Source organism: Danaus plexippus (assembly GCF_018135715.1).
Source record: "Danaus plexippus chromosome 9 unlocalized genomic scaffold, MEX_DaPlex mxdp_24, whole genome shotgun sequence".
Taxonomy (NCBI): domain Eukaryota; kingdom Metazoa; phylum Arthropoda; class Insecta; order Lepidoptera; family Nymphalidae; genus Danaus; species Danaus plexippus.
The window spans coordinates 2,536,094-2,548,189 of NW_026869847.1; the positions used below are offsets into that span (position 1 = coordinate 2,536,094).

The 12,096-nt window shown below is 29.5% G+C and overlaps 1 protein-coding gene across 3 annotated transcripts in view; it reads left to right on the forward strand.

Annotated features, from left to right (window-relative positions):
* Nucleotides 1-12,096, forward strand: part of LOC116767323 (slit homolog 1 protein) — a 59,333-nt gene that overhangs the window by 14,110 nt on the left and 33,127 nt on the right. Inside the window, exon 1 of one of the 3 annotated variants that reach the window (XM_061527269.1) lies at nt 8,109-8,225. The exons of the other annotated variants lie outside the window; for them this stretch is intronic. The gene's annotated coding sequence lies outside the window, so the exon portion shown is untranslated. Of the gene's footprint in view, nt 1-8,108; nt 8,226-12,096 lie in introns of those variants that run through there. 3 annotated transcript variants of the gene reach the window in all.

Consider the following 12,096-nt stretch of genomic DNA (forward strand, 5'->3'; position numbering starts at 1 on the left):
TTCCAAATAAGGTTAAGTGAATAAATTAATCGGGCGTTTCAACTTGAATATATAACAATATTTAATTAGGGTAATACAAATTTAAATATTATAAAAGTAAACATGAGATTGAAAAACATTTAACGAGGAAAAAAAACTGATAGTAATCTATAAACGAAAATTGATGTTTATAATTTCGTTTTTGAAAGCGTTCCGATCCGTTTGGAGAGTGGCGTGAGATTTGGTTCGCATTCAATTTGCTAAATACAGAGAAGAGCATCTTTTCATTTTTCAGTTAACATTTTCTGTTTTGAAAATGTTTTTTTTTTAAATCATTTGGACGGTTTTCAACCACATAGCAATAATTTTTATCTTTACGGGCAATAGACGAAGGTAAACTAATAACATTTTATTGTTTTGCTCCTTAATGGTGGTCTTAGTCCATTAAATACGATATCAGCCCACAAAATTTAACAAATTAGGATTATAATTAATTGTGAGATTTATTTTCACCGGAAATTAGGCCCGTGCGTTTATTTTTATTTATGAAAGAATTGTAACAAAACACCAATTAGGCTTTAAGAACCAGAATTGCTTGAGGTAATTATAAACGGAGATATTTCCTCTTTGTATTAATGATAAAAGTAGTTTGTTTAAAGGAAGCAAGTTAGAAATAGGGTTGCCTAGTATTAACACCTAGAGGTTTATGTAAAACATTTTTATGACGTAAGCAAATAAGGGGTGTCCTGCTGTTTATGCTCTAATTAGTATCAATGTTTTAACACTGAAGAATTAAGTTTTATTAAAGTGAAGTCGGGATCATTTGGAAATTTTCAGTGCCAAAAAATTTGACGTATTATATTATGCGTTCTACGCAAAAATATATGCTTTGTACAACAAGCGACATTAAGAATGTTAGAACAATATTTAGTATTTTAATTTAATGTTTGCTAATCGAGCAAAATATATTAAAAAAAAATGGAAAAAGATAATGCATATGCTGTCCCAGCATATATTGGTTTGTAATGTCGCACAAAATTGTAGCTATATTTCCCAATTAGAGTAGATTAAGTGATGCCGCACGTTCCAACGTCCCCAGCTCCCCGGATATTCGTCGTAATTCACTCTCAGCCAACACCCTTACTGCGGGACAAATGGTTCATTGCTGTCGTCCGACTGTAAGGTCGTACCAATTTGATTCATTAATTGTACTGTTTCGATCTGGTGTTGATGTGAATGCAAGAAAAGCGAACTCTTTAAATCTCTGTAGCTCAATAGCGGCTTGTAAGTCTTTTATAAACTTTCTGCTATTGGCAAGTCTATTGTAGTCGCTTGTACGCTTGATTTTCTACAACGACAGTTTAAAGAGAGAAGCCGCTTCATTTGTTCATGAGAGTATATTATCTAAAGTGGTGAAGTAGATCGGAGCATATTCTCGGTTTATATATAAGTTTTCTTTCCTTTAATGTCGCTAAATAAAAATTATAGGTATGGTTGTCGTCATATTTTTCCTGGAATTGCAAATTAATGACGCAAATCAAACACCTTTGACATTTATGTATACTATGAATTGTAGGCAATATAAATTCTGTTCAGTTTTATGGAATAAACCTAACCGTCTCAGATTGTTATTATTGTTCGAAACTAAGAAATTACTAATGGAAGATTAAATATTTGTTGAGATACTGACTTATTAAGACTGATTTATTAGGTATACAGATATATGTTTAATAATAATTATTAAAGGAATAAAATAACGAAACGTGTTTGATCTAAAAATATGTGTAGATTCCTCTTTGAAGCTAGTCAGAATGAGTTGGCAATCGATTTCGCAAACTGTGAATAATTTTCTATTATTATAAAACTAAAGAAACTTGCATTGCGTTGTATGAAACCATTTGTCGTTACTACGAATAACATCAAAAAGTATATTTTTAGTTTTATTCTAAATTATCATGTTTATTATTTTAGTAAAACAAGTGCTAATGTGCTATGGTCTCTCTCAGAGTTATTAATGGATAACCTGTTTAAGTTTTCGAAAGAGCTTTTCACACAAAATTAGCATCTCGTTGAGCTATTACTAATAGATTAACATAAAGTTAAATCTTAGATTAAACATTATAGTAACAAGAGTGGGATGTGGATCGGAACTAGCTTGGAGGTCTTTTATAAAGTTTTCATTGAAAATAATATGTATTTTTTAAAAATTGGTTTTGTATTTTTAAATGATAGCATTTTGAAGGCAAACTTAAAGTTTTTTTTTGATTCGTTGCTGGATGGCAATTTTGATTTCAATTAATTAAGCAAACAAAGCGTTGAGCTGGACGAGAAAATATGTTTGAATAGAGAGACGATGTAAAAAGTTTAGTTTTAAATAATTTTTGTTTATTATTACTCCGTGGTAGCAAATCCGAAAAGTTTATTTAGGTAATAGAATTTTGATCCGCTCAGTGGAATAAAATAACTTTAAAATTATGAAATGAAACAACAGATTTGATAATACTGAAGTGTATAGTGATGACAATGTGTTTTGCCTTGTTTATAGCAATATTTTACAGATATAAAAGTGAATAGGTGACGTCTGCCCGTGATCACGGTTGCTGCAAAGTAACCGAAACGTCGGGAATATGTAGTTTTTAACATAACAAAATACGCATATTAATCCGAAAAATATTAGTTTCATCATTTTATTTATTTCGAGTTTTTAGGTCTCATAAAAGTCTAATTTAATGCTTATCATGAAAAGACTGTAATGAAAACCATGAAAATGGGCACCGTAAACATAAATTAAAATTTCTATTAGTACATATCTGAGCCTTAGCATTCAGTCAATATAGTTGTGAATGGTTAAAATACTTTATATGGGTCTGAGGTCGCGCTTAAATTATCAGGAAATAAAAAAACAATAACTGCAGTATTTTTACATGAAAAATATTTGTGAGTAATTAAGTAATTAAGATGGAATAAAAAAAAATATTAGCATTGTCAAAAGCCGAACAATTTAGAGAAGTTAAGATCATTTTGTACCCAAATTCCTATTTAAGTTTTAAATGTTAGGTGCTTGTGACACTCAAAATAAAGGGTGTAGGAACCATTATATTCATATCTTAATTTTAACATAATTGATATATTGTGTAAATTTTTGTAATGGAGGGTAATTAGTGCAGATGTTTGATTGTACATAATACAAAAGCTGAAAAATAATAAGTTATATCTTAAAATATAATAATAATAATTTACATGGTAAAGCTATAAAGATGTATAAGCAACAAAAGATGAATTGGCAGCTAATAGACGGTTATCGTGATCCAGTGAAAAGACTGCATGCTTGAACGGAGTTCCGTGGAGCAATTCATGTAGTATATTGCTAAGTATTGAATAACGCATTGTAGGGTAGTCGGAGTTTATTGCGGCGCCTTTTACTGTCATTTGTGCATTAGAGCTCGAAGTAGCAGGACGTCTTATGCAGGTTAGTTAGCATTTATTTGTTAAAAAGATTTTTATGTGTTTCTTTTATAATATTATAGAAACTTAATAATTATTAAAATATTAAATTAAAATCGTTTTAGGATGGTTACAATTACATAATGGATTTCATAACAAGTTTTGGATTCAACTTTGAATTTTAATATTTGTATATATAAACTGAATTAAATTCATTGATGAGAATATTTATTGGGAACATAAACACAAAGAGCGTAGCTAAGTCCTTGATTAAATAATAATAATGCAATGCTTAAGGTTGTCTGAACAAAAAAAAAAACTTTCTAGTTTTCGGTTTCAATACGCTTGCGAAAACACACTTTAAAATATAATTCTCATAAAAACACCAATGCTTTCTAAAGTTTTCAGGAGCAGAATAATTTTATATAAAACTATGTTTGAATCGCGTATATTTTTTACTATGGAACCTTTGTAATTCTGTCTGGGTAACATGAGTACCGTAAAGTAAATGAAAAGTCGTAGTAAAGGAAAAATTTTAAAAAGAGGAAGCGAAAAAAATATTCTCTAATTTTATTCTTCATTTAAGAAGAAATTTTTCAGCATCGCTATTACTGTGTAGTAAACAATTTTTTGTGCTTTATTTAAACAATTTCATCCTCAGTTGGATTCAGTCTCACTGACTGTAAATATTAACATCAAAAATTTCATTTACTTCAAGAAACATTATGAACTCATGAATTATTCAACTTCAAACATATTATTCTCTAAAACATTAAAGACGATTAAATCCCTATTGTTTAAAACAGTTGGAAACAAAGAAAAATATCGAGTTGCTTGGCAAGTTTATACAACGAGTATTTCTCTGCTGTCTTGGATGTAGATTTACAAACATGATTGCAAAACTTTTCCTAAGTCACTCGTATTTTTATTTGTTGAGATAAAGCAGCTGGATAAGTGGAAATGTATAATGATGTCTTACGTCCATCTTTATGAATAAAAATTATAGAAGAAGAATGGTAAGTTTTACTTTGATATAATGTTATGGCTTATGTATTAGTGGTAGATGGAAACAAGTTGGTAATGGATTTTAAAGGTAACATGTAACATTAATTATTATATATTATGCAGTATTTGGTGTCAAGACACTGTATATTTCGTCACGTTTAAATTTTAGTATCAAGCCATAATTTTTCTAATCATAATCTTCTTTAAATATAGCCCTCTATTACAGAATGAAGATTTAAGAATACAATAATAAGAAGTTATTATAATTGCTTAAGAGGGTTAGGCGACGCGGTGCCGTAATTGAGTGTTCAATTTTCCCATCTCCTGTTTAAGAAACCCTACATCTTTACACTTTATTATCACGAGCAGCTCGGAAAGCGATCACTAACTTCGAACATTAATCCCCTTTAACTCTGTTTTAGATTCTTTCAAGGATATCGCTAGTAAAGTTGAAAACAAATATCTCCCGACACCTCGTTTCCCATTTTACTCTTAGGGGTCGGATCCATAAGCCATCGCTTAAAGCAAGCTAGGATAATGATTGCTCCAAAATTGGCTCACCCTGTCGCCATATTGGATATTCCTCGGTAAGAGATATAAAGGATGAATTTTGGCCAATTACCAGCAGCGGAGTTAATATGGGTCCGTTCTTTAAGCGATTTACGGTAATATATAACATCTTTTGTCTATATTACATATAGATTTTTTGTATAGGGATTGCATTCCAAAACAATTAATTTTAATGATAAACATATTTTTCAAAATGGCGGTCGACGTGGTTATTATGCTGAAAGCTTTAAGCTGTCACCTTTTCTCATTCTCCGGCAGTCTGTTTATGATGTAACTGGAATCGAGAGATGAGTTGATCATCCGGAGTAAAATGCTGGGCGTTGCTCGTTATCTGAAAATCAATAGTTAAAGCAAACATTGTTCAACATTTATCGGTTGGCACTCGTCGGCTCTCTGACTATAATAGATCAGCCATCATATTTTTAGCATCGATTGTAAGCCCCTCGGGATTGTATATCTATTAATTTTTACAACACATTTCGGTGAATTGGTTTTTGATTAAATATTAAGGTAATGAAGTATTTCAAATTAACGAATAAAAAAATAATAATTTAGATTTGAATGAAAAATGTGACACAAGTTTGCTAGTTTTGTTTTGAGTGGATTGTATCTCTTTTACATTTTTAAAGATTTTTTTAGTTGTTTTTACATTATATAACATATACACTTAATTCAAAAAGATTTTTGTATGCTTCTATAAATATATTTCATAGTAAAATGTAAGAACCCGCAATGGTCTGCAGTTATTTTTCCAATTAATTTCTTATGATAGTGTTAATTTGTTATTATAAAAAATAAATTCTATATTAAATTCAGATGATAATTTTTGATCTTAAAGAAGTATTTAGTTATTAGGATTTTAGACTCGGAAAGATCAGCACGATCCCGGAATCTTTAATTGATTTTTTCACGACTTTAAACAGTAACATCATAAGGAACGATGGATTCTCATAATTTATGTGTTTATATATATCTAGACTAGCATAAGCTCTAGTGTTCATGTTCATCCTAAGTCTAAAACAATGTTTAATGATAGCACGTCGCTCAAGACGGACTGGCTTAGAAGACCTGGGTGGGATTATTCTACGGATTTACGTTAGAACAGCCTTATACGGACCGATCTTTAACGAAGATGAAACATTCATACATACAAAATTTTCATTTGTTACTGTTATCACAAGTTATATTTAAGTGTTTTAATAATTGGGATAATGCTTTTCAGTAAAAAAATCGACTCGTCTTTTTAAACATTTTGTTAGTAAGAGTGATTGAAGAAAGTGTAACAGTAAAATAACTTGGAATGTAAATTTCGGGGACAGAAAAGACAACTTTGCATTATTAATGAAGTCTTGTAGCACTGAACAGACTTATAATACATATCTTACTGTACAGAAAAATGTAGCCAATTTCGTTAATCAGACTACAAATATGAACTCTTGACAGTTACAAATTGTCTACGGCCGAAGGGGGTATTCTAAGTTTTACTTGGGTATTAGATTATATAGTTTCTGTTCGATATAAAATAATGAAAATACGTTTAATTAAAACTCAATTCAGTTCTGATGTCTCTTAATAGCCAATAATCTTCTGGATAATATTTATTTAAATGGGATAGATACGTAATTTGGTGTATGTACACGGCCTTAATCGACTCCCAAAAATTAATTATATTGTATCATGTGGTATGAATTTCGCAAATTATTTTTAGAAAAGAGTCTGATAGGATAATAATAATAAAAGAAGCTTCTTCATAATTAGAAAATAAAATATATGTGAGCTTTAAAATGAAATTACATTTTCTGTTTACGTACAAATACAAACAATTTTCTTTTATTTTAATACGAGTTCTTGATTACTTCGCTGTTACCGTGTTCATTCGAAGATCAGGTGAGACTACACGAGATGTGTTATAACATACACGTAAGTACATGACCTAATAGAGAAAATCGAGTCTTATTTCAAAGTAACTTTATATGAAAATAGCTTAATAAAAATAGTTTATATAAATGAAAATGTTCTATTAATTATTTCTAGTAAACATATGTAGACTTTTGTATTGTTTTAGTTACAAAGATAAATATCACAATGAGATTGGGTAGTGTATCCATTAAAAATAATTGCAACATAGTCTAACATAGATTATGTTTCATATGTACCTACGTACGTAGTAGGGATAACTTTTTTTTTACTGTGGTTGAGAGGATGTTTAAGCACGCTATAAACTTTTATAAAGCCTGTTGTAGACAACGTTTGAATTATTAACATCAGCTTTTTATCTCAGTATTATACATTCTGGACATAAACAACAGTTAACTGTATTTGATTTATCACGTTAAAACGTTCTGTGACATATCGGTGATCAATTTTAGTGATATATTACCTTTCGCGCAATCGTCTTTATGAGGAAACAAATATCAAAATACCTTAAGCAAATATAAATAAACTCTTGGTTAATGAAATGTAAATTTCATATGTTGTTTGAAGCTAAACATTAATACAGGTATAATATATTGAATAAATAATAATTAAGCGCTTACTTTTGGAAAAAATATAACGAAGAAATTTGCTCTTAGTCGTTATATGAAGATACTAGGCAAATATTAGAAGAGAATTGCAAAATAAACGAAATTTCGCATATAAATCTGGTGCATGAGTATCAAACGTTACAATTATGTCTTTGATATCATCACGTCCTAATAAATTTATGGCTAACGTACAATTAATCACACGAAGCAAGCGTTAACTCAACGAATGCTCACACGGTTGATTGGCTTTGGTCCACCAATTTCACTGTAGTTATTTAATGGACTGCTGCCATAATGTTTGTGTGATAAGTGAAGATTAAATTTGGGTTAGAGGAATGTTAGTTTTTGTAGCATTATTCAAATATTCTGGGCTGACTTTCTATTTCTGTATTAGTCTTAGTTTGGTGTATTTTTTCATAACGGTTTAACTTAATAGTTGGTATATAAACAATGTATTTTGGCACACATTCTCACATACTAAATAAAACACGTAGTTCATATTATATGATATGAATTTAGCTCAAACAAATCTTTGCCGCAATATATGCCAAAAATATTTACTCCTAAAGTATCCTAAAGCCACAGAGTATTCATTCTATTCGATGAACCCTTTGGTATTATAAAAGCTACCGGGAATTTACTAGTTTGTGGAAGTGTGTATTTTGGGAGCTTTAACTTCACTGCCCCCAGCAGCTAATCCTTGTAAGTAATTAATGTGAGACACGTAGGGAGAAAACACGCAACTGACTCAACCGTGAATATTATAACGGTGGGGTAGAAAACGAAACTATGTATATACACAGTCTATAGAATTTCTTTACCAAGTGTTTTTATTTCTTGACTTGACGTAAAGAGAAAACTATTCTATGTATTTCTTTGAATCAGCTTTCTAAGATTTTATGATTAAATATTTTTAAAGCAAGATTTCTTATCATCTGGTATGCTTTTGAAAATATATTTTTTGTACCTTTTGTTGCCTTTCTTACTTGTTTGTAGTTATTTTATAATTTACTTAAATTCTAGTAAGATTATTTTAATAACATAATATAAAGTAATTGAAAAATTTAGAATTTACACAAAATATAATTACGGCAAATTCACAAATGAAAAGCAAAAAAAATATATTTATTCTAAGTTGATGGGACCTGCTTAAAGTATGAAACGCTGTCTGAAAAACACTTAAATTTTTATCAGTAGTATACTACAAATTCTTCCGTGGACTAATACTATATATAGAATAAATTAAAATGTTCAACCCTGACGCTAATAGAGGAGTCTGTTTGTGATATCACAGCTCTTAAACGTATCGACCGATTTCAATGTGGTTCGTGTCGTATAAATTCCATATCCCTTGCGGTGGTTTTGGCTATCTTTTGGTTAGCATCGATTCAGCAGTTAAGAGTACCAGCTCTTCAAGATGATTTAATGCATTTTGGAAGTATAATTAGTTGATCAAGTGCCTCCATATACCAGCATAATTGTTAAATATTAACAATTCAATTATAAGTAAACCTTTTAAACACTACATTTCTTCGTAAATTCCATTAAACAAGAAAAAATTATAAAATATACTTAAAAAGTACAAAATCATAAATTTATAAGTCACTTAAAACTATGTTTTTCAAATATATTCCAAAATTTTATTATTCCATTGTACATTTCGATTGCTTTGTACCACTTTAAAAGTGCTTGTGGGTAGTTTCATTTTAATTGAGTGCAAATAGTGTTCGTTTTTCAAAGAATTATCTTTGTGTGATTGAAAAATAATTATCAAATAATCGGATATCTTTTGGCCCTTGTTTATTTGAGCAAATGCATTTGTATCTAACAGGTTAAATAAACTTAAAGTAATTGTACAATTAACTGTTGACGACTTTACTTTATATCTTGATTCATTAAGCCTTAATTAAATGAAAAGTTCTCTTTAACTAGTCTCTTCGTTCTCTTCGATAAACAGCGTGGTGAGATACTTGGAAAACTATATTTAGTGTGTTATGTAGGTATATTTTAAGTCATTAAAATTATTAACTATAATTTACCAAAATACATAAAACTTAATAATGAAATCATAGTTTATGAATACAAGTAATACTATTTATTTAAATTTATTATGTAATTGAAATTAGCTGTATTGTATAAATTTTTATTAATACTTTGGACATATAGGAGAAGGGGTATTTATATGGGAGAAGTTACTGTTGAGAACATTTTTATTCCTAGTTCTTCAGAGCAGCCTATTAGGAATCTAAGTTATTATACTATTTATCTGAGAATACTTTTCATACACAATTAATATTATTCACAAACTTCACACTAAATCAAGGTACTACTAAAATATTTACAATGTAAATTTTGGGTTTATGAAATGCAAACATAAAACACAGAAGGGTCTCGAACGTTTGATATTATACCAAGGATCCCATTGTGCTTATACATTATAAACGAAATTAGAAAAAATAACAATCTAACATTGAAGTTTTGACGATAAACAAAACCTTTATTACATTTTAGTTTATAAATTGCATATATATATATATATATATATATATGTTATCAAGCTAGAAGGAAAATCATCTACAGCCATTTCAATGATGCTATGACGTAACATATTATTTACAGTAATACAGTAAAACCATACAAATATAACAGAAATATATTTAAAGATATAGATATAGAAACAAAAAATTGGTATAGATAAAACTGCAAGTAAACGTGATCTTTTTTGTATTGAAACTGAAAATTTCACCTGTAGTCATATGTATTTTTATAGTAATATTCTCTCCCATCCACCATTTTCAGTACGTGGATATTACATTTGTAATTTATGCTACGTATGCTACGTATGACCTTCCGACGGCCTGTTGCTGTATAAGTGAAGAAAAATTTGCAATCGAATTTTAACCTCATCGATTTCGCTGTTCCTGAAAACTAACACCTATCTACGACTACATAACCTGGTTGTTATTTTTAACTGTATAACAAACGATTGCAGTTTGGTTAAATAAGTTTATTAAGCGAAAAAGTTTGAAAAAATACCAACACAAAATATTAACGAACGCCGGAACGTTGTCAAAAGTTTATAATACTGTCATGAACTAATTTCACTTAATAATTATTTATAAAAGTTTTGTGAAATGTTGTAACCTTCACACTAAATCGCTTGTTCTAATTATGATGTAATTTAGTTATTATAAAATAAAATCTTTATTCAATTGTTTTTAGATTATATTTTATTTTTTGTTTATTTAGGGAATAATATATGGTAAGATGGAAGAACATAACTGTATATAAAATAGTCCTGAATTTAATTCACGACGTCTTAGGACAACGCTTTATTTTTTCCTAGTTAAAATATTTTCAATACTTTAATTTACTTTCTCAAACTATTCGTTAATATTAATTTAAAGTAGGTATTTGTTAATTTATTAGAATTTGGGTGATGAAAAATAATAATGGCCTTCGTTAAAGGTTTACAGACCCTTGACATTAAAATGTTAGAACTGGTTATTAGCTAAACTATACTAACGGATACTTATGAAAATGTCGTCATTTTTAGGTTGACCGTTGTTTTAGTTAATATAATATTGTTATATAAATAGTATGCTGATAGAATTCTATATTATCAAGCGATAGTGAATGCTGCAATATGAATTAATCAAACTTTTGCCTTTTTTCCAGCCACGCTTGTTGCTTCATTCCATTTCAAACTTGGCTCTCACCCAAAGTAACACCACAAGTTTAATTCCGTGCCGTTTTTTGGCACGCCTCAATTATACAAAGAAGTTATTTTATAACTCGTTGTTTAAAAAAAAACAACTTCAAACAAAATAAATGTTAAAATTCACTGGAAACCAAACACGACTTAAACATTGAATATAAAAGGGTAGTTCATTTTTTTATGTTTAATGTTTTTGTGGTAATTGTTTAAGTTAATATTTTAACAAAATGTTAACCTTTTTTTTAAAATTTTAACATTCTTAGTTGTTCTTCTATTATAAAAATATAAACAAGTGAGTCGACCTTCCAATCCTAGCACACGCCCGTCTGTAAATTTGGGATTTTTGTTTTAATTATCAGGATTTAAGAAAAAATAAAATTTTATTTGCCCTCCATTTAGTTAATAATTTATATAAACATGGACTTTGGACCAGAGATAAATGTAAGTTTTAAACGCCAATGATATTTTTTGTTTTATAATTTTATTTCTAAAGTTGATATTGATAAATCTCGTTACGCGCGCAAAGTTTACTCATATTGAAATTGAACGAACGTCGCCAGGGCATCAATACTGTATTGCTCTCCCGGTGACGTCAAAGCCAATAGGGCTAAAAGCTAAAATCAAGTTGCATCTAAAACGTTGTACATTAAATATGGGTAATGCTGATGACTCCGCACAGAGAACACGTGAACCAGAACATTTTTGACACCACACAAAAATTGTTAAGCCATTGCTTTACTAACATTGGGCCAATCATTTACTCTTTTTCGTTGGTCATAAGTTCCTCTGGCCTCTGGCTGGCCGTGAACCGCGCCCTGTATCTTCTCACATTGATATATTTTTTATGTCTCTGCT